General features: G+C 32.5%; 1 protein-coding gene across 5 annotated transcripts in view; it reads left to right on the forward strand.

Moving 5' to 3' along the window:
* LOC145260467 (protein kinase C and casein kinase substrate in neurons protein 2-like) overlaps positions 1-23,646 on the forward strand; it is a 198,973-nt gene that overhangs the window by 44,599 nt on the left and 130,728 nt on the right. Inside the window, exon 2 of one of the 5 annotated variants that reach the window (XM_080118547.1) lies at positions 7,981-8,076. The exons of the other annotated variants lie outside the window; for them this stretch is intronic. The gene's annotated coding sequence lies outside the window, so the exon portion shown is untranslated. The remainder of the gene's footprint in view (positions 1-7,980; positions 8,077-23,646) is intronic. 5 annotated transcript variants of the gene reach the window in all.

Below are 23,646 nucleotides of genomic sequence, written 5' to 3' on the forward strand. Positions count from 1 at the left end.
GGCTAATCATTTTTATTGCAAGCTTTACTATTTAGAATTTTCGTCCACCCAAACTTTCACCTGCTCCTAAAAACTTTAAAAAAAAAAAAAAAAAAAAAAAAAAAGTTAGATAGAAAAAAAAAATTGAGAAAAGAATTGTTCTCCATTTAAATTTTAAGTTATATTAATTAATACATTTTTAAAAGGATCAATGCATGAGCATCAATAGTTATGTGCTTAGTAAAATTCTAAACTATTGAACTTTGAAAGTTAAAATAAAAGGAGGGAAGGAAGATTGCACGTTCTTGTTTTAACCAACATTCAATTGTAAGAGAGAATCGATTTGATGGCTAAATCGGTTAACCAGACATAGATGAGGAGCTCGAACCTCATTCAGACACTAGTATTTTTACTCTGGCCTTAACATAAAATGAATTGAAATATTTAGTATTACATTATTATACAGATTATTTTGTTTTACATTTTTCTGTAAACTCTGTAGTTTATGGAAATTAGGACTCTCGAGTGACATTGGGTAACTCAGCTATTAGCTGAATTAGTTATGGATGCAGTTGTGACTTGAATCACAGCTGGTTGTAAAATGATTCCTTTGTACTGATGCTAAAATAATGGTACAAATATTGACAGTCATTGTATTGTTATAAAGGACCAACCCACATAATATAAGAGCTTTACCAGTTATAAATATATATTTTTTCTATTGTTTATTGTAATGTTCGATATAGTTTAATACTGTTTAAATGCTTGTGTGTGTGTGTGTGTGTGTGTGTGTGTGTGTGTGTATATATATATATATATATATATATATATATATATATATATATATATATAATATAAAGCTGAACGTCTGTGTGTGTCTGGTCACGAATAGGCTCCTATATGGTTGACTATTATAGAAAACTGATCACATAATGATAGATGTATCGAGACACGGGAATGGGTATGTTTGATCTGGCATAATGAGGATTCATTAAAATTGTGGGGTCTGCGTATGCGCCTGGTCCACTAAGTATGGAAATAAAAAATTAAAAAACAAAAAAAAAACGTTTATAAGTGGTTTTGATATAGATGTACTTAATAATACTTTGATAAGTATATTTTAACTTAAATAGGGATGGTATAATAAAATTGTGGGGGGTCTGCGTTCGCGCCACGCCTCCATAGAATGGAAATAGGCACAAACTTTAATGAAGACTTTTCATATCTATCTGCATAAGTATACTTTGATAATTATGCTTCAGTTTGAAGAAATATGGTATAATAAAATTATGGGGTGTTCGTTCACGCCTGACCTCCATAGAATGGGAATATATCACAAAGTTTAACAAGGTTTTTTAATATAGATCCACAGAATATTGTGATAAGTGTTTCAATGTGAACATGTATGGTATAATAAATTATGGGGTTTATCTATTTTATTTTTACTTTCATCATATTTTGCTTTGGTTTTCATACCCCCTCTCCCAAATTCGAAGCTATCTCTTTACAACCCTTCATTTTCATAACCTATCATACTTTCATAAATCAGAGTCCATTTTCTGTAGGCTGTTTTTGAACCCAGTCAACGACGGGTACTTTTGCTAGTATATATACATAAAATTGAATCTCGGGCATATTTGATGTTTTTATGTAAATCAAATAAAAACCAATAATTAGAATTTAATAAATCTTTAAAAGGATTAAAAATTAAGGGGTGGATGGGTTAAGTCCAACTTAGGGTAATCTATATATTAATACAATAATGTGTGGGTCACGTTTACATCTGGGTCGTTTAATTGTTATGTACTTCCATTTCTTGTCATGAATAATTTTACCAAGAATTCTTCCAAAGTTTTGGTTTTGGTTTCTATTATGACTGAAGGAACTCAAGTTATATATTTTTTTTTACATAAGTTTTTATTTCGGTTTCAATTCAAGCTAATGCACCCAAGTCATATGAATATATTTTATTGAAATTGCAACTTTATAATATTTAAAAATCGATAGAACATTAACTCTATAATAATAAGCATACTTTCTGACTGGGCTTTAGCTTAGTAAACACTTTTGCAGTTTTAACAAAAAAACTACAATACTATCAGAACGTCTCTATTTACGCTGAACGTCTACAGACTGCCAACATCAATATATTACATATGAATGAATCCCCTGTGGAATTTCCACAGGTCCCACTAGTCATAACTAATAGTGACAGAACTTATTTTAAAGCGTATAACTTTTGAGAAATTAGTCAAAAATAATTTATTTTGCTTAACCTACTCATTTGTGATCTATTCATATTAAAAATATTGAATTGAAAGAAGTTTTAAAGCAATTTAATTTGCTGTAGTAGTGACTGTGAGTAGAATAAGCCAACAATCAAAATGGCTGAATGTACTATTTGCAGTTAATCGCATTAAACTTATTTTAAATATTAATTTTTTTTTTACACAAATGTAAATAAAGCAAAATTATTTTTTATTAATTTCTCAACGATATTTCCTTTGAAATATTTTATGTTGGTACTCAACTTGTATTCTCCAAAAGACAGCTGTCAATTCCTAACTGCCATTAGGTTTCCACACTGCACATTGACAAAACCGCCTGAATGCCCTTGTCATAAGCACCTAAATAATTAAATGAATAAAAACCATTAATTTTGGAGGTATACATCTTATTTGGCATATTTAGGATCAAGTGAGACAAGTTTTTTTTTTTTTTTTTTAAGGGTTAATATTGGACTCTGCAAGGTCTCCATAAAGTCTGAACATAGTGTTAAAAAAAAAAAAAAAAAAAAAATTATTTGGATTTTGTTCTGTGGAGTTTGAAGAATTATGGCTCACAGTACCAGAGCACTTTACACGGGGTGGGGGTGGGGTAGCTTTTTTCTTGTTCACTGTTTCATTCCATATGCATGCATGTCTTTTGCTGATGGAGATTTATTCATCCAGCATAAGCGAAAAACTGATTTCTCTCCCTTAGAGTTTGGTCATTTATGTTCCGTGGCTCTCGCCACTTCATGTGGCATATCTCGTCCGTCTCCATAGAATCCACCACACTTCTTGCGTCGTCTTCTGGTTTTTTACTTGTTTCTCATTGCAGTAAGATGAGAGTAGGAAAAAAACACCATCTCGCCTTCTCAGGGACACTCTGATTGGGTGTAAAAGTAGTTAAGAATTGGTCTATTGGCATTTTACTAATAGAAGTGCCTCAAGCGATTGTCAATCAACATCCCCTTATTTGCTTCTACTGTAATACCCTTGGGAAAGGTATGAATCCTAACCCTTCTTTAATAGCAACTTGTGTTCAAGGAACCATTCACAATGTCTTCAGTTTTCCATTAAATAATCTAGACAAATGAAACAATACATATGTTTGCAAAATATGAAATAAAATTGGTATTTATAATGAAAAATAAATGTAACAAAATTTGTCAAATAAAAATCTGTGCTGATATTTATATTAATATATGCATGCCATGCAGTTGTAAATTCTATTTTAATTCGGTTCTGTAGAAGTAGAAGCTAACAGTGGACATATATCCACAGTGGAATGAGACCTGGAAGGGGCCTAAGAGTAGTAATTCAAACATGTTCATTTATGGGAAATAGTAAGAAAGAACATGCTATATCAGTTGGTAATATGAGAGAGAGCTGTTTGAGGTAAGATCAAAGTTTTACAATATAACATTTTTATTTATTTATTTATTTATTTATTTTTTTTTAAAGATCAGCTGTGAAATTTGTCAACAAAATGTCTCTTACTAAAACAAATGATAAATTCATGTGACTTAACTGACCTAGTTTTTTTTTTTACCTCCTCCCACCCCTCTTTTCTTTTTAAACATTGGATTAGGTTTGCTCTCTCTTCAGTTTTCATTCATAAGTAAATAATAAAAAATAATCTATTTTATGTTTAAATGGTTATTTGTTACATTCGCTTAATCCGGTTACTATTTTTTAATTTTTTTTTTTTTTATTATTTAATTTTGATAAATTCGTAAAATAAAAAACATAATAAAGAATTCCAGAACCTTTTCTTTTTAATTATTACATTTTACAATTTCTGATTAAAAAAATAAATAAAATAATATCTAGCCTTCATTATTCATTGCTATGGCAGTTGTCTTAAACATATTCATGTGTTGGGCCGTTTTAAGAAATTGACTTCCAAGCTAACCTATCTTTGGCCAGGTTTTTACATTAGTACATTTTTTTTTCCACACTTTCTTCGTTCAAGCCATTTTATTAGTTCCTCTCTTGCCTTCCTTACTCTTCCTCTGTAGACTGAACCTGCTATATAAACCGTTGGCCATGTACTGACCCAACAACTCTCATTCATTCTTACAATATGACCATACCATCCTGTTTCCTGTTCTGCACACCTTTCTCTATACTGTCCAAATTTAATCTTCTGAGATCATCAAAACTAAGCCGGTAAAACTAACATTATATGCCCATCATATCATTTCTCTCCATGCAATCCATGTCCTCAACCCACACTGCTCGGGTTTCACTTCTATACATCAAACTGTACACATGCATGATAGACTCTTCTTGGTCAGCAGTGGTATACTCTTGTACTGATTAACAGCATCTGATTCCTTCTGTGCTCCAATGATATCACCAAGATAACAAAAACTCAATAGCTTTGTCATCCAAAAATACTTTGTTCACATCAGTTCTCATCTATCTCCATTGTCTTACACTTTATGTATATAAACTCATTATCCTCTCTCAACCTACCAGTAATTGCACTGTGCTTGTCTATTCGATAATTACAAGCATCTTGAGTGAATTGTACCCTATTCCTTTTCCTCAAACCGAGTAGGCTTAGCAGGCAACCTCTCTTTGCACTCTGTCAGATGCTTTCTCTGGATACAGAAAAGCAAAATGTAGGTTCTTTTGATTAAGATACTTCTCTTGAATTTGTCTTTCGATAAATATAGCACCACTGGTGTTTTGCCCAGGCATAAAACCAAACCGCATTTCATCTATACTTTTTCGGACTTATTTTCTGCTCATTTATTTTCTCAATCACTATCAAGACTTAATTCATCAATTTTAAGCCATTGTAATTACTTCTATTAAAGGCGTCCTCTTTACCATTACAATAAATCACAATTATACTACATTCCCAGTCTTTCAGGATCTTTTTATGTTCTGATTTGTTAATTCTATGATCATCTCATTGCATGTTTCACCTGTAGCCTTTAACATTTCTGCACCAATGCCTGAGAGTTCTACAGTCTTACTCTTCATCTTTTAGCTTCCCATAACATTGCTTTCCTTAATTCTTATAAACAAACAAGACAAAATAATTCTACTACAAACTCTGTTCAACTAAATCTAAGATAAGATTTCTAAAAAAAAACCAAAAAAACAAAAAAAAACTTCTAATTCTATACAATCAGAAATTTTTTTTTTTTTTTTTTTGAGTTGTTGTCTTAAGTCAAATTCATTTTATTTAATTATTGTTAATGATTGACAATTATTTGTACCGTAAGAGATTTTTTAAAAATGTTTAGATAAATGGATCTTTTGTAGAATAACCCTGCCAAAAATAAAGAAAAAAATACAAAATTTAATGAATCCAAATAAGTTACACTTATAACACCAGACAACCACCACTTAATAACCAACATCATTAACTCTAGGCTGATTGAACCAGCTTCCCCAGAAGGAGGAAGTGTCTAGGGAATATCAAATTCACAAGCTGTTCGATTAGGGGAGACGAAGTTATGCTTTTGCAGGTCTTGCAGGGAGGTGTCAATACCCTCCTACATACGGTGCCTGGAATTTTCAAATAGTCATCCATCTGGTACTGGCCAGGCTCACTGTTGCTTAACTTAGGTAATCTAATGAGAATTGCTGTGTCAATGTAATTATGTTGTATATGCAACTTAACATTATTTATGAAATTGTAATGTTTATTTGCTTTTTTTTTTTTTTTTTTTTTTTTAAATCCGAGTAAAATAATTTCTTTTCAACTTTTAGAGCAGTGGACGTGTTCTGTGTCTTGGGTGATGATTTAATCGTTTCATGTCAATATTAGAATTAAATGATTTTCATTGCCTTGCTGATCTTTTCTTTTGTAGCCTTTTAATGTTAACTTGAAAATGAAGAACTATGGCATTTAATTTGTCGGCTGCAACCTTTCAAAGATGGCTTAACTCTTTAAACAGGCAAGAGGAAATTCCTATTTAGCAGTTGAGACAAAAAAAAATTATCAAACTACATTTGTACCATAATTTTTTTTTTTTTTTTACAAAGGGTTTCATAAATCCGTATATAACTAAAACTGCCAGCTTTGAACAAGTATAAAATCCTTAAAAATGCAATTTCATCTTGTGGTAAATGAAAATTAATCGTAATGGAAACTATAATTAGATCAAACTAGCATATATATTTGGTAAAAATCCCATTACCTCTTAAAAAAAAAAATCCTACAAAAATGTCAGAGACCCAACTTTAACTGTACATATGAGATTCATTTCAACAGATAACACATTAAACTTTCTTAATGATTCAAAGGATATTAAAAATGAACTAGATTTCTCTTTTAACAGTAAATTAATAAAAGAAAATGGGGTTTAAAAATATCTCTCTCACTTGTAATTATTGACAAAACAGCAATAACACAATTTTATGCTGGAATTAGATGAATTCAGAAATAATTAAGAACTATCAAACAAGATAAGATATTTAATAGTATTTGAGCTGTATGTGCATTAGTATGGTGTAAATGTTTGCAATATTTTAAGAATTGAGAAAATAGTTTGAAATGGAGTTGTAACTTTTTTTTTTTTTTTTTTTTTTTAGAAATCTTAATGGTTTTCAACTGTTCTGAAGCTTGATCAGACCATGTTATGATAAAATTGATTTGTTTCAGGTCTAGATTAAAACTGGAGATAAAACAGTTCTGGTCTTATCACTGGTCTTTTATTTTTAATTTCCATGAAAGACAAAGTTTTCTTAATTGAAGCAGTTGTATAAAATTTTGTATTTCTGTACAAATCGCCAGCAAATAATCACTTTGGTCCGCCAACAAAGGAGGGATTGGGCCTAGTAATTCACACCTGTTCGTTTGTTTGCACTTTTCTCAATAACCACATCTGGGATTTTTTTTAAAATTTTGCACAAACGTTAGTCATGGTGAAAATAAATTTTTACCAAAACGAATTTTCTGAGATGACTCTGGGTGCTCGCCTAGGGCCATTATAGGGTAAAATTGACCCAAAATGGTTTGTCTGTTTGTTTCTTCACACTTTTCTCAATAACCACGCCTTGGATTTTTAAAAAATTTAGTCATGGTGAAAAGTACGCCTTGGATTTTTAAAAATTTAGTCATGGTGAAAGTACATTTTTCACTCGTGGAGGGGGGAACCCCACATACGTTTTTTTTTTTTTTTGCATAATTCAAATTTTTTCGTGGACATTACAAAGTCATATTCTCTTAATTCATTTTGATAACCAGTAGTTTTTGTTTTTATTTACTTTTTAATTTTCTTATTTTGTTCTGGCTGGGGATGCAGCATCCTACTGAATGTCAGATATTCATCCACATCTGAGATTCCAAAGATGATTCTAACCATTTCTTTAAGTGCAATTGTTTGTATCTCTTTTGCACTTGGTTCACCAAGTATATTTGCCATGTATGTTTCAAAGTCCGTTTTTCACCGTTTTTTTTTTTTAATCTTCTTCCTTTGAAGATTGTAACGCTGGGTATGGGGCAAACAAACCAGCTGCCAACATTGCCCTGCTTTTTATTTAAACCAACTGAGAGCTCTTTTTAGTATCCTCGTTGTTTCCTTAAGTGCAATTGTTTGGATCTCTTTTGCACTTGGTCCATCAGGAATATTAGTTAGGTAGGACTTCAGGTTCTTCTTCATAAGCCATGTGGCACCTATAATAACTGGTATGATTGATATCTCCTTAAGATTCCAGTTTCTTTTCATATCATACATGAGACCTTGATATTTGGTCTGTTTCTCCCTTTCAGACCTCAATCATTAGGAACACTCACTTCAACCAAGGTTGCAACTTTCTCTGACTTATTCCATATAACTATGTCAGATTTCACAGCAGCATTTTCAAGGTAGGTGACCGTCACGAGTCTGGTTGCTCCTATAATTACTGGAATGATGGAAATCTTAAGATTCCAGTTTTATACATCCCAGTACATAAGACTCTGATATTTTGTTTATTGATTACATGAAAATGTTACAAGTGTTGTGATGTTATTTGTGTCTGTATCAAAATATGGTAGCACAAAAAGTTAACTATATTTTTGACAGATGCACAAAGCCTCAGAAACAAAGTTTCCGGAACACTATAACAATAAAAATATTGAATTAGTTATGCTACTGTAATTTGAACAATATGGTGACATTCGTAATTGAATCATGTAATAAAAAAAAAAATATGTAACGAAATTCACTGTGGTTCTTGTGGTAGAAATGGTGAACCAGAACTGGAGTCTGGCAGTTGAGGGTAAACAGGACTTACTGTGTTCATATTGAAGTATTTTCATTTTTAATATCTGACATACCAGTTATCAGTTTGAAATAAAGTGAAAGCATGCTTGGAATAGGACATTTTTGCCATCTTGTCTTGCTTCATCAACAGATGTCTGGTTTTCCAGTTGTGTTCGTATCAATCAAGAATACGTTATTGGCACTATTCTAGCAAAGGACTATCTTGTGGATGAGCAGGTTTTTATTTTTGTGAGGACACCTGATTCAGTTCAATTCTTGGAGGTGTGTTCTCCCAGGCATTACCATCTCTTTTGAGAGGGGATGCTGGTTTATTGTTGATCTCTTTGAAATGCTGACAGTTGTTTTTAAACTATTTTTGTAGCCAGCCAGGGTATCCTTTTTATGAAGCTGATTTCTCTTACCTTCTACCCTTGTATAACATTTTACTGCTGTCGGGAAACAAATACATAATACCAGCCTGGTTTGCAGGCCCTAAAAGCAAAATTCTGCAGAAGTTGTCAGAATTTGTTTGGCAACTGAACTGATGTTATCTTCGGGGTGTTGTCAAGGAAAGTAACCTGTGTAAGAGAGGTTGACTGTTTTTTTTTTTTGCTGTGTTGTTCATTACATGTGAGTTGGGAAAGTACCTTGTGTAAAATGAGTTTTTTTTTTCCAGTACTACTGGCTAAATTTTCTATGAAACCTCAGGCCTCAAATTGAAGTACATTTTTTTTTTCCACACATATTCTAGAAACACCATTCAAACCATAGTAAAAAAAAAACTTCCATGAATTTATGACTTCTATAACCAACCTTACTGCAACAAATGCCTTTACATTAATTATACATCAAATGAGTTTAAGATCTCGCAAATTCTGATAGAATGATGCTGAACTTCTTGTATGCATCTCTTGAATTTTTGATGATGGATATCATTCTTTTTAAATGTCTTACCATTCTGCACTTACTTCCTCCACAAAGACTGATCACTACAATTTCTCCCCACCATTAACCTTGATATCCGCATTTATCAAAGTGTTCTATATGCATTCTTTTTTAGTTTAGTTTTGGTTAAATTCTATAATATATAAAAGTTGTTTAGGAAGCAATTGTTCTTATTACATGTTCTTATTTTGAACAGCACTGAAATATTTTCCATTCAGTGCTGGTGGAATGACTTTATTCTTTGGCGTCTCTTGCATACATTTGCCAAGATATACCCAGTATAAATGCATAAATGCATACATACCAGCTAAAGTACCTGTCTACACCAGCTGCATCAGCTGTATTTGAACTTTAAAGTTAGGTAACACTCTGAAGTTAAGCAATGTGCAGTCTAGCCAGTATCAGATGGGTGACTATTTGGGAATACTAGGTGCTGTATGTCATCTTCACATGACTGGAATATACATGTGGCTGGGGACTGTTTATGAATTTAATATTTCCTATAAACTTCTTCTTTCCAGCTATTACCAATTTTTAATACAAGGTCTCCATTCATTATAGGCAGGTTTCGAAGACTCCTCAGAAGTAAACAACTTATGTTTATCTGCAGCAGAGAAAAGTGTGAAGTTTAGTCTTTTTACTTGGATATCATTAAATTGATTTACAAATTTTAATATAAAACTAAAGTATCCGCCACCCTATGATAGAGGTCAATGTGTGTTTGGACCTTGCTTGCTTGTATCTTGTCTTTGATGATATAGCAAATCCAATTTTTTAATAAAGGGATCACAAGTGAATTTATATATGAGAATTGTATGTTTTGGTTTCGATTCTAGCTGATGGCACTCAAGTCATATTTTTAGTTTGTATCTCAGTACTATATATTAATTTTAATATGATAATCTATAGAATTGTCTCTGTAATAATAAATATGTAATCTGCATAAATTAAAATATATTTAAGTGTATATTACGATTGGGCAACATTAGGTGGTCTGCTAGTAGATACATATATATATATATATATATATATATATATATATGTATATATATATATATATATATATATATATAATAGTCTGAATTCAAAGCCAGAGAATGATAAAAGGTAAATAAACATAACTGTCACTTTTTTAAAGAAGGGTGGAGTATATGAATTTCACACCAGTCGCTCTGAATACTGCAGATATAAGATCAACTTAATATGGGAAATATAATCCTCTACAGCTTATATATATATATATATATATATATATATATATATATTGTGCCCGGTCACACAAAATTTAGTGAGTAATAAACAAAACCATTTCACCTGTTTAAGGAAATAGAGAAAGCAAATAGCAAATCGAATTTGTTCCACAGGTCCGAATCCCCTATATATCAAGTTTCAAGTATGTAGACCAAAAATTGAAGGAGTTTGGCATAGACCGTTCCTCACAGATAGACCAGGTTACTTATATTGTTTTTTTTTTTTTTGTTTTTTTTTTTAAATATAATTCATCTATGACTAATCGGAGTGGCTGAAACAAATGAATAACGCATATATATATATATATATATATATATATATATATATATGAGAAAAAGAGATTAGAAGAATATCTACTCCAGAATACGTAAAATTCACTTAACACCAATTTTATGTTCCCTTAAGATATGATGCTACTAAACCTTGTGTCTAGAATCCTTACCCCAATTTTGATTTAAATCCATTGCATGATTTTAATCCTAGAAAATGTTTATAATTTAAGTTTTAAGCTTAAGGAACTTGAAGAAGAAATTGAAATTCAGGGAATCTAACTTATTTAATGACTATGGCTTAAATTTAATACATATGTTTGAATTTTCAAATGGGATATTATGCCCACCCACAAATACTCTTAAATACTCCAAAGAAACTGAATTTTAGGGAATATTTATTAATTAGTATCTAATACTTACTAAAATTTCACAAAAATCTGTTATCAAATTTTTTTCTCTTTTTTGCATGAAACTAAATATAGTCTACATTGCCTCGTGTCTAACAGCTGCATCCCAAAATTTATAATCGATTAATTAATTTATGAGTTAATCCTATACATAGAAATATATAAACATGTGAAAAATGATCCTCCCCCCCAAAGACTCAAATGTTTTGATATTTTTATGGTTTGAGGCGTTTTTCATTGTTTTTTTTTGTTTTTTTTGTTTTTTATTATTTAGTCAGATTTATACAATTAGACTAAATTCCTAAAGGCATTAATTTTCTTTGACTTCACCGCCACAGTTCAAGTTATAAAATCCCTGAAGACACAGTAATTTGTAATTGGTATGAGTTTTATACTTTCATTTGATGGGGAAAACATAAAAAGCAGACGGACAGTTTCTGCAGATGTCATTGAAAGCTGTAAAAATGTCTAGAAAAAGGCTTGTATTTTATACCTGTTTGGCTGTCTGCTGGTATTCATGAACAATCCAGATTTTATCTAATACAGACTTGAAACAGTTTAAATTGGAAGAGTTAACTACAAATTCATGCACAAAACTATCACACGGAAAAAAAACTAACTTTGGGTGGTTGTTTTTGTTTCTTGAAATTGTTATTGTAATCGTTGTTCATCGTGTCAAAGTTTCTTGATAACTGATCGTTGCTTTATTTTCGTGTTTTTAGTAAAAATCTGATATAACACTTCTCTCTTTGTCCTGGTATTTTCTGCAGTTCCATGTTATTTAATTTAATCTATTTTTTTTTTTTTTTCTAGGAACTTTGTGTGTGTGTGAGAGATGTATATATATTAGTGTCACAGGCTAAAAACCAAATTAAAATTGTTCCCGAGGTTCAAATATATATCAAGTTTCTAGTCTATAGATGAAATATTCAAAGAGGAGTTTGGTAAACGTTTTGCACACACCGACATGGTCACTTTTATACATAAAAACATGTCAGGGTGCTTGGACGTTTTCATCCTAAATTCTATGCCATTGTACACAATGCATTAAAAGAATTCAGCATAATAGTTAAATGAAACCAATCACCTAAGAAACCATAAAAAAAAGAATTAATGAACGCTCGCTTTCCAAAGAATATGCAAATTAGTTAACCATAATTTAATTGCTCACACATTCATGACTGAGTATATGAAGAAGTTTTTAATAATAATAATTTTTAAAAAGGAAAAGTAGGTTTTTAATATGGATGTCAGAGCAAGAAAACTCAATTTCAGAGGTCTATAGATAATAACTATACTAGAGGCAGGGCAGATTTATACATGCATAGGTCCCTTTGAAATATTTTACTAAAACGGTTTTTGGATATAAAAATATATTTTATAATTTTGTACATTAAAGTCGTTCAGCTTCGATAATGGATTTTATTTGATGTATAGATCGTCTACATGTTTGTGTCAGGTTGCATATCACTTTAAACTATGGAGACTTGGGGATTAGGTGTTACGAGGGTACATCTTTTTTTTTTTTTTCTTAACTATGTTCCATGCATAGTTTTTTGTGTTGATTAAGGGTTTTTCCAGTACTTTTTCTGATGTAAACTGATACTTAAGACTTGCAGTTGATATATTTGTGGGCAACCTTTCAGATTGTTCCTTCTGACACACACTGTTCTGGATCTTCTATGATTCTCGACAACTGCATGCTGTAGTTTGTGAATAAATTCAGATGATCTAAACAGAGTGTCTAGAATGTCTCTTAAGTTTGATAATAATAATAATAATAATAATAATAATAATAATAATAATAATAATAGTGATGCATTTCCATTATAAGCCTTTAACAATTTGTGAACTTTGGAAAAGAAAGGTCAAGCTTTGTAAAAATGGTTCTCTTTAAATTGCTATATTCATCCTTTATATTCATAATAACTGGTTGCTGCATTTGTTATCCAATTATTAAGACTGCCATTGATAATCCCGAAATATAAAAAAAAGTACAAAGTCAAATAATATCCCTGCTGTAAAGAATGTAGCCTCTCTATACTGGGCTAGAAAATATCTTACACCTGCTACTATTCTATAGATATCTCTACTGTTATATAAAAGGAATTTGTGTGAGTTCGTTCCCTATAGTCTCAAAAACAATTCTGCCAATTTTTATGAAGATACTTTGTGTTTGGCAGTGTTCTTAGATAGGTTTTGTATCATAATGTTTTCGATAATTATCGATAAGCGAAATGATCTGATGAAAGAATAGAACAGGCGATTTTGACCAAAGTTAACCCCTTACTTAGCCTAACATCATAAGTGCATTTGAGAATTACAAGCCGAAAGGATTGACATATAAAATCAACTGTAGGTTCATTGATATGGCAGGGGTGTTAGAAATGAATGTTTCTATTTAGAGCACAATTGGGACACAATACTTGACTTTTGTATTTTAAACTTTAATTGAAGCCATCTATATATATCTATATATATATATATATATATATATATATAAACGCAAATGCGGCACGCACATTTCTGTATGTCTCGAAAAGGCTTTTTTCACCGACGGTTCAGGGGGGTGGTTACTATAGCTTAGAAGTGTTTATATATCCCCTAGATCATATGTACGATTTGTGAACGTGTGTTGCGTCTAGATTTATTTACGTCGATTTTTACAAAATTCTTGCTATTTGAGCCCGTCTTGTGTTCGTTCAGCTTTTTTGTATAAAACCGAAACTAATTCAAAGCTAAGGCATTCTCCCCGGCAATCGCACCGGGGAACGTCCAGAAGCAATCAGCTTTGATCAATGTGGGGATAAACTCGTTATATCAGACAATTGCTATTCAATTTGGACAATTGGGAGCTGGTTTCCCTCTCCCCAACATCTTGGGGGAAACAACCAGCCAAAGTTGGGTAAACAAATCCAAAAGCTTCCCCGCATTAAAAGTTAACTCTGCTACTTCTATTTGACCTGTTTTTAATACTTAAATAAATAAATTCACACGTGTTTCAGTTGCTCTTTGTTGGCCGAGCGGGTAACGTGTCAGGTTTTTGCACACTTTTTACATGGTTCGTTTTCTACAAGGGGGGGGGGTCGCTTTTTTTCACCGATATTTTTGAAAGTCATCTCCTCTTTTTGATTGACTAGCCTTAATTTAAACCTTCACCACTTCGGGTTTGGCGATTGACGTAACGGCAAAGACATAGCTTTTTTATTTTTTTTCACATTCTTTTCCTCCTTCGTGGTACGGGTTCAAGCCTGCCTGCCTACCTACTACCACTTTTTTTTGCTCAATACATACCTCCAAACATCTGGGCCCCCAGACTAGTTATATATAAAAAATACTTTTATAAAATCAATAGTAGGTTCTTTACAGTGCAATGTCGACTACAATATATTGTAGACTAAGTCACTGCAGGGAGGCATGTGAAGCTTCCTTCTGGGGTACCATGATCGATCTCCAACTAGAGCAGGCAATGAATCGATTTCATTGAAAAATGGTCAATTTCACCAATTTCGATTATAATAAAAAAAATATGGGAGTGTGAAACATTCGTTAATCATCATTCGATCGTGGGCGATGTCAGTTCTTCCTGCTAGTATGTCTATAAAGCCAACATTTGTCTATTTTAGCCTTCACTCATGACAATAAGTGGCTGATATCTTTGTGGATAACCTTTCAGATTATTCTTGTGTTTTTTTTTTTTTTTTGCAATCGATCTCATGGATCTTCTAGAATTACCACTAATGATGTGCTGTATTTAAACCTAATATGTTCTAATGCTATCAGCATGCCTCGACTGTCTCTTATTTTTTCATCTTAAGCCTTTAACTCGTTGTGAAATTTGTAAATGAATGATTAACAATATTTAAAAAAGGTTCTATTTCTAAATTGCTATATTTATCCTTTAAAATCACAATGACTGTGCACCTCTTCATTTGCTGTATAATTATAGAGGTTGCCATTGATAATTTTAAAATATAGAAACAAAGTCCAATAGTTTTCCTGTTATAGTAAAAGTAATGCACTCCTCAAACACTTTACAATCTGTGTGTGTGTGTGTGTGTGTGTCTCTCTTTCACACACACATTTTTTTTTTTTTTTTTTCAGATAAACATTTTACATGGTCACTACACAAACATAACAATGACCATGATAGTGATCATATAAATGTTTCTCTGAATATAAAAAGAAAAGTATATCTTGCTTTTTCTTTTTTTTTATCAAGCACTATTAATAACCACATTAAATTGATTGGTTTTCATCTTTGAATATCTTTAACCTGTAATAATTGTGTATGTGTATGTATATATATATCTATATATATATATATATATATATATATATATATATATATATTATATAAGCACACTAGCTGGCCACTCGGCGTTGTTCGGTTGCACAAAATACGCTTAAACATGATATTTTAATTTATGCAGATTGCATATGTATTATTATAGCATCAGTCCTCTATTGCAAATTTAATTTTGCCCCGGGGAACTAATTCACAAAAAAAAAAATAATGTTCATCAAATTCCGTATGAGCTGATATTTGGGCTTGACCATTTTAAAAATAGCCTCTTTTCTCTTATAGATAAAAAGAATTTTTACAGGGTAATACTTTACGTTACACCCTTGGTTGGTGTAATGTAAAATATTTCCTTGTAATGATTTTTTTTTTTTTTTTTTTATCCATAGGAAAGACTATTTTTAAGATTGGATTTTTTTTAATACTTATCTGATGAATTTCTGTACAAAACATAAGAACACTGCCAGACATATAAACAACCTTTGTGTGAAATTTGCAAAAGATAGGCTCAGCCATTTTCGAACCTATGAGGAAATCGTGTACACCAAGTGACTTATATACACACACACACACACACACACACACACACACACACACACACACACACACACACACACACACACACAGTGACGCCAAAAAGAAAGTTCGCATTTAAAAAAACGCAGCAAATTTAAGCTAAATTGAGTGTAACTGTTCAAACAACCTACACCTCATTTGATTCACCTTTTATTTCTCTACTAGCAGTCCAGCCTGGCTTTGCTCGGGCCGTATGTACTGTTCATAATTTAATGTGCATATGTATACATTAAAAAGTGTGCATATGTACGGCAATGCCTTTCTATGTAATAGACTTCCTTAACTACTATAGAGAAAAGTTAGAGACCGCAGAGGTAAAATTTGACCCCTTTACATTTATTGTTTTTGGCTCAAATCAAATTAAAATATTTAGCCCATGTCTACATCTAAAATGTCAAGTTTTTAGACCCAAAATTGACAGGAGATTGACAGAGTCTGCAAAGGTCAACTATGTCAACTATGACCTCTTGGCAGCGAAACTTTTGCCCAAAAACTGATTTAAAAGCTTGCTGCATGTCTGAGTACCCTTTATGTAAAATTTCAAATGTTTAGACCCAAAATTGGCTGAATAGTTTGCTAGAGACCGCAAATGTAAAATCTTTTGAACTTTGACCCCATGGCAGCCAAATTTTTGGCCAAAGACTGCTTAAAAAGTTTACCCTATGTATGAATACACTTTATGTAAAATTTCAAATATTTAGACCAAAAATTGGCTGAGTAATTTGGTAGACTGCAGAGGTCAATTTTTTTTTTAACTTTGACTCCAATTTTGACCCCTTAGCCTTTATTGTTATGGGCTCAAATAAAATTATGAAGTTTAATCAATGTCCAAAGAACCTGTACCTAAAATTTCAAGTGTTTAGACTCAAAATTGGCATAGGAGTTTGGTAGTTTTCTCAAAGGTCAAATCGTTGAACTTTAACCCCTTAATCAAATTTCTGGCCGAAAACTGATCAAAAAGATTTTCACAAATCTCAATACCCTTTATGTCAAATCTCAAGTCTGTAGATTTTTTTTTTTTTTTTTTACAAGGTAGTCACCACTTATCAAGGCCTGGAAGCCACTCAGGGATAAAGGTTATTGTAAGTACAGTACGTTAGTGTGGATATTTAAAGTGTCTACTTAAGGGGGCGGTTCATCAGGAATTTGTTTACGTTGGACTTGAAGACATCCAAGTTGTAGTCAGGAGGGAAGCAGGCAGACGGAACAGTTCCACGGGCATGCAGTTCTAAGAAAGAAGCTTTGTTCATGGAATCTACGTTTTGATTTAGACATAGATAAAGAGTGGGGAAAGTTTTTGACAGTGGATTCAGCTAGACGGGTGTTTTTTGTAAAAGATTGGTGAGGTGGGGGGGACCAGAGATTGGAGTTCAGACGAGCACCTGCCATGTAAATAACGATAAAACAAAGATAGGCTTGCAACGTCTCTTCTGATGGAGAGAGGTTGCAAGGAAGAGAAAAGGGCATCCCCCACTAAGCCACGAAGTCTATTTTGTACTCTGTCAAGGCAGGATAGGCTGTTTTTAGCAGCTCCTGCCCAGATATGGCAGCAGTATTCCATCCTTGGACGTACTTGGCTTTTATACAGATAGAGAATTGCATCAGGTATCTTCTAGAGCGGTAGAAGGATCCCACCATCTTTCCAGCGACCTTGGCAACAGACTTGATGTACATGTTCCATTTCAGATCAGGAGTGAAGGTCAAGCTCAGAAGCTTGTCAAAACATGGGGCTTCTCCTAGACGAGAGCCATCCATTTCAATTGATGCCAGATGGGGATCAGAGCGTTGATGATGTAAAGATAGAAACTTGGTTTTAGATGCATTAAAAGTAACCAGCCACGTCTTCCCTCACTGAACCACTCGTTCGAGATCAGAGAGAGCTTTGTCATTTACGGCCTTTGATGTGTTGCTAGAGATGGTCGTGTCATCAGCATAGATGTCAACGAATGATTTAAGTATGTGTTTAGGGAGATCATTGATGTAGATCAGGAAGAGAGTTGGGCCCAGGATGGACCCTTGAGGGACTCTAGCATTAATACTGCAGGCCTCTGATTTTTGTCCATCAACCACTACTCTTATGAGCCTATCAGAGAGAAATAATTTAATGATAGAGAATATTTCCAGTTATACCATAGCTGGAGATCTTGTGAAGTAGGCCTTTATGCCATACTTTGTCAAAGGCCTTTGATATGTTAAGAGCAATTGCCCTGGAAAGGAAGCCTTTGTCAAGAGATTCACTAATCCTATGAGATATAACCGTTAGCACATCTGCGGTAGATCTTGCAGAACGGAAACCATATTGCGTGTCACTAAGAAGGTTATTTCTGCTGAGGTGGTTGACTATTTCTCTATTTAATATGGATTCCAGTGACTTACTCATCACACACAGGAGACTTATTGGTCTGTACTGAGAGGGAGATGACTTATCACCTGAGTTCTTAAATACAGGACATACTGATGAGGTTTTCCAAGGTGTTGGAAAGCACTTCTCCTTAAGGCAACGCTTTAACAGTTTTGTAAGTATGGGAGCAAGTTCTGGTTGAAGCTTTTTTAACGCTATAATTGGGATGTCGTCAGAGCTAGTAGCTTTACTGGAATCAAGGTTCTTAATTAGCTTGATGACCTCATGCATAAATATTTGTATGTTACCTAGCGTGTTCTGTGTTATAGGATGAAATATGGGGAGTTGATGGCCTTCGTCGCATAGTGTAGAATTAGCTTCAAAGTTTTTGGCAAATAGTTTGGCCTTGTGTGAAGCTGAGGAGATGACTTCTGGTCTGTTGATAATGGTTGGGATAGAACGCACACTTCTGTTCAGGATCCTATTTGTTATTTGCCAAAACTGGTGGAAACCAAGCTGCTGATCAGCTACTTTGGATCGAAATCGATCGATCGAAAATTGATAGTTATTGTGTAGCGAAATGTACACGCACAAAGGCATTTTATCTTTTATAGATATATAGATAATTTTACCTGTTCATATTTGACATTTAATTGAAGTATCTTAATGTTTAAGTCAATTTATAATAAATATTATGCAAGCTTGGAACCCATCAAGATGAAAAGCTCAATACACTAGATAGAGCAAATTTGTGTTAAACCAATGATGCATTCTTTACTAATGTTCATCCTCTGATTAAAAAGGGCTTATTCTTGAAAATTATTTTCTTATATATATTTTTCTGTTTTAATTTTTAATTCAGTTGAAGCTCTCAGAAACCACGGAGGCTCTTTCTTGGGCATAACATTTGATCTCTATGAGATGCATAGATATTTGAATATTCCATTATTCTCCTTATCTCTCAAACATCTAATAAATAAGTTGAGAACATAATTTTTCGCTCCCTAATTGACCATTTAAATATATCATCATTCAAACACTACCGTGTTTCAATATATGGTTAAGTGGCAGTTTTAGTCATTTAGAACTGCTTTAAAGCTTCACCACCTACTCATTTTTCAACCAAATTTCAAACAATTATTACAGTTTAGAGATCACCTTCTTAGCTATGTTGTGAAAATTTTTTTTCAATTTTTGTTCAGTAAAACAAGTTATGTATTTTCTGGTGTTCAAAATCGTAAAAATATGTAAGGAGGTGAGCGGCGCTTTTTATGACTGGTTTTCATAGCAACCGCATTGCTTCAATGACTACTGTTGCTACTAATTCACTGCTGTCTCTAAAAGAGAAGTAACAAGTGAAACAGATTGAAAGCATGAAAGGGAGATAATTGGTGGCATTTTATTGAAAGCAGACGAGTGCCATACATTGTTATTACATATGTGTATGTTAATGTTTATGGGGGCAAAAAAATAAGAGTGAAATAAAACAAAGAACACGTGAATTTACTGGAAGTCTGGAAAAAATGGATTACAATAGAAAAATGCGAGCATGAAGAGTAATATGGTTAAGCTTAAACATGGAAAAGTAAAGGACTAGTTGTTAAAACTGGAAGAGAAAAGGACAAGATATTCTAGTAGAAAACAAATTTATAACTTAAAATATTGCAGCATTAAGAACTTTTTTTTAAAAATTCAATTTATAACATTATATAATCAATTCTTAATGCTGCAATATTTTAAATTATAAATTTATATTTTTTTACTAGAATATCTGGTACTTGTGCATTTAACGAACCAGACGTAACTCAGCATTTGCTCGGCTTTGTCCGGCGCATGACGTCAGCAACTCGGGTTTTGCTGCTGTCTGACGAAACATGGTCATCAGCCAATCAAAACGCTGTGCGCTTAGTTTCAACTCGACGCGCGTCAAGCAGCAGACGAGAATTTCAATATGAGCGTTCGAGATGGCGGCGACTAGGAATCTCCAGCGCGAATGTGGGTTGCGCTCATGCCACACAATTGTGGACTGGAAGAATTTCCTGCGAGATATATGCCGGGATTACTTTCTCCAGAATCCCCTGCAGATAGGAGGCCCAGGCTATATGGTCGAAATCGACGAGTCTGTCTTCAACACAACGTCGGCAGAAGTCTGGGTCTTCGGTGGATACGCCGATCCCGCCGAAAAGGAGGGTTTTTTTGGTTAACGTACTAAATAGGAATGCGGAAACCCTCCTTCCACTAATAAGAAAATACATTCTGCCAGGGATCACGGTCGTATCAGACTGTTGGATAGCTTACAGCAAAGTGGGAGGAGAGGAGGGGTATCACCATTTAACGGTGAACCAAACCACAGCCTTAATTTTGTAGATCCCGTCGTAACACAGGCAACAACAAATCATGTGGAGCGGATGTGGAAGGAAGCAAAGCAGCGCAATAAACGAGAATGCGGAACGAACCGGGAGCTTTTGGACACATATCGTTTAGAGTTTATGTGGAGAAAAAAGTTTGGTAAGATAGCCGTTTGACTCCATATTAACCCACATCGCCGAAAGCTACCCGATTATAAGGAGCTTCCTATCACATTCGCGATCTCATCTCCGGCCACTTTGTTGTCTGATGCCCTCCAAAAGTCTGAGGAAAATACATCCTTCTGAGAAAATATGTTCCTGGTAAAAAAAGAAAAAAAAAAAATCTCGCAGGGATTCTGATTTAAAAAAAAAAAAAAAAAAAAAAAAAAAAAAACACAAAAATTTTCCTGGTTCCTGGCAAAAAAAAAAAAAAAAAAATCCTGGTTTAAAAAAAAAAAAAAAGTTTTGTTCCTTTCCTTTTTCTTACGAGTTTTTCTATTTTTACGTAAATAGTTGAAAAAAAAAAACGTTTCATAAAAAAAAAATTACTATTTTAAAAAAATATATTCTACAAATATCATTTTTATTGGTTATTTTACGTAAGTAGTTGAAAAAAAATTTTTCATTAAAAAAAAAATAATTACTATTTGTTTACAAAAATGTTTTATATGTATTTATTTTGCAAACAGAAAACAATTTCAAACAATGATACTAATTAAAAAAAAATAAATAAATGAACGGTAGGTTTTTGCTTATTTATTTTTGGAGGTTTCTACATTTACAATTTCATTTTAGTTATTTTTTAGTCTTTTTATTTTATTGGCAACACTCGGTTTTATCCGGCTAGTGACGTCATGCGGTGGACAAAGCCAAGCAAATGCTGAGTTACGTCTGGTTCGTTAAATGCACAAGTACCGAATATCTTGTCCTTTTCTTTTCCAGTTTTAACAACTAGTCCTTTACTTTTCCATGTTTAAGCTTAACCATATTACTTTTCATGCTCGCATTTTTCTATTGTAATAGTATATCTTTGTTGTGGTCTCTTTGTCTTTCCAGATTCTAGAACAAGAATTGATCTAGTTTTGTGGACTATCGTGCTATTACTTGAGGTAGCATCACTTTAAGATGCACCATTTTTTAAAACCCCAGTGTGGGTTAATTATACCGATATTTTATTTGGTCAGGGTTTGCTTGTCAGAAAAGTAGCCGTATGCCAGGTTGTACCAACAAATCCCTGTACAGAGGGACTTTATGCACTCGAGGATAGTGTCTTTCTTGTAGGCATTCAAGTGTGTATGTGTGTGTGTATATGAAACGTTTCATGAAATTTCATAAAATAATTGTTTTATTTTTATTAGCTAAAAAATAAAAACTTGAACATTTAAACCAGTTTTAAATATGTTCAATTTAATTCAAGACTATTTAAGTTAATGTAGCTACTTTTGATCTAATTGCATATGCTTTTCATTCAAAGCGATCATTCTTCCACACTTATATGTTCTATAAATACATAACATATTTTAGCCAGTATAAATGTCTTACTGTGTAATTCTCTTGAGAATTAGGTCTTTATTTCTAAAAGTACATCATCTCTTTGCTATTAACTATTTTCTGGTGTTGTCATTTTGAAAAAAAATTAAAAACAAAAAGTGGCATATTACACACGTCTTCAGATTTTTTTTTTTTTTTTTTTTTTTTTTTTACTTGAACCGTGTAGTGTATAAAATTATAAAGAGGTCTGCTCCGAATATTGATTATTTACGTTTAATTTTCGTTTTCATAGTTTTCTCAAACAAAAGATATTTTTATTTATTTTTATCGTCTGATATATATCTATTATTATACCAAATGCTAGTTAATCAACGTTTATTTCTCCCTATGGCTTTATTCCTATAAAGCAAAATGCATAGTAAAGTATACTTTAGTTCTGGGATTAAGTTATATTTAAAAAAAAAATTGTTTTAATTAGCCCTAATTTATAGTTAACTGAAGAAGTCCCCTATCTTTTCAACTATTTGTTTATCTCAACTTCTCCCTTATCCACCCACTGATATTTTTTTTCTCTGCAAGACCATCTAATTTACAAACATATCTTTGTATATCACACACGTGTAAATTGTATGGTGAAATGATTCTCTCTACTTCTATGTAAGAATAAAAAATGGGTAATAATAAAGTAACATTTAAACAAAAAAAATGTATGAGATTAACATCTTAAAATACATGATTTTTCAGAATAGCTAACAAAACAAAACAAAAAAAAAACACACACACACACAGAAAGAGTGAAATAAATAGCTATATAACAAATGTGTCCAAAGACAAGCTAATATACTATTCTACCTACCTGGATAAGTATTTTGTATTTTAACTTATTTTAATGTGCATTTTTTTTTTTTTTTTTTTTTTACTTGGAAATGAAGGTAGTGTAAAGCCTGTTAGAATGAAAGACAAGATGGTGATCTCGTTAGTCATAATTAAGCCCTGATAATCTCTCAAAAATTGAAAATTAAATAAAATACGGATAGACACACCCAATAAATGTCACCAATTGTGTGAAAATATGTTCTATTAATATTTTGTTACATTTTTAATTTTTGGGCAGTTATCAAGGCTTGACAAGATCTCTAATGATACCATTTTATTTCTAGTTCTAACTCAATAGGCTTTATACTATCTTTATTTGTAAGTAAAAAAGCAAACATCAAAATAAGTTAAAGCACAAAAACCATATTCAGGTAGGTAGAA

The sequence above is a fragment of the Euprymna scolopes genome, chromosome 36 (genome assembly GCF_053919585.1).
Source record: "Euprymna scolopes isolate OS-2025 chromosome 36, ASM5391958v1, whole genome shotgun sequence".
In the NCBI taxonomy this organism is placed as follows: domain Eukaryota; kingdom Metazoa; phylum Mollusca; class Cephalopoda; order Sepiida; family Sepiolidae; genus Euprymna; species Euprymna scolopes.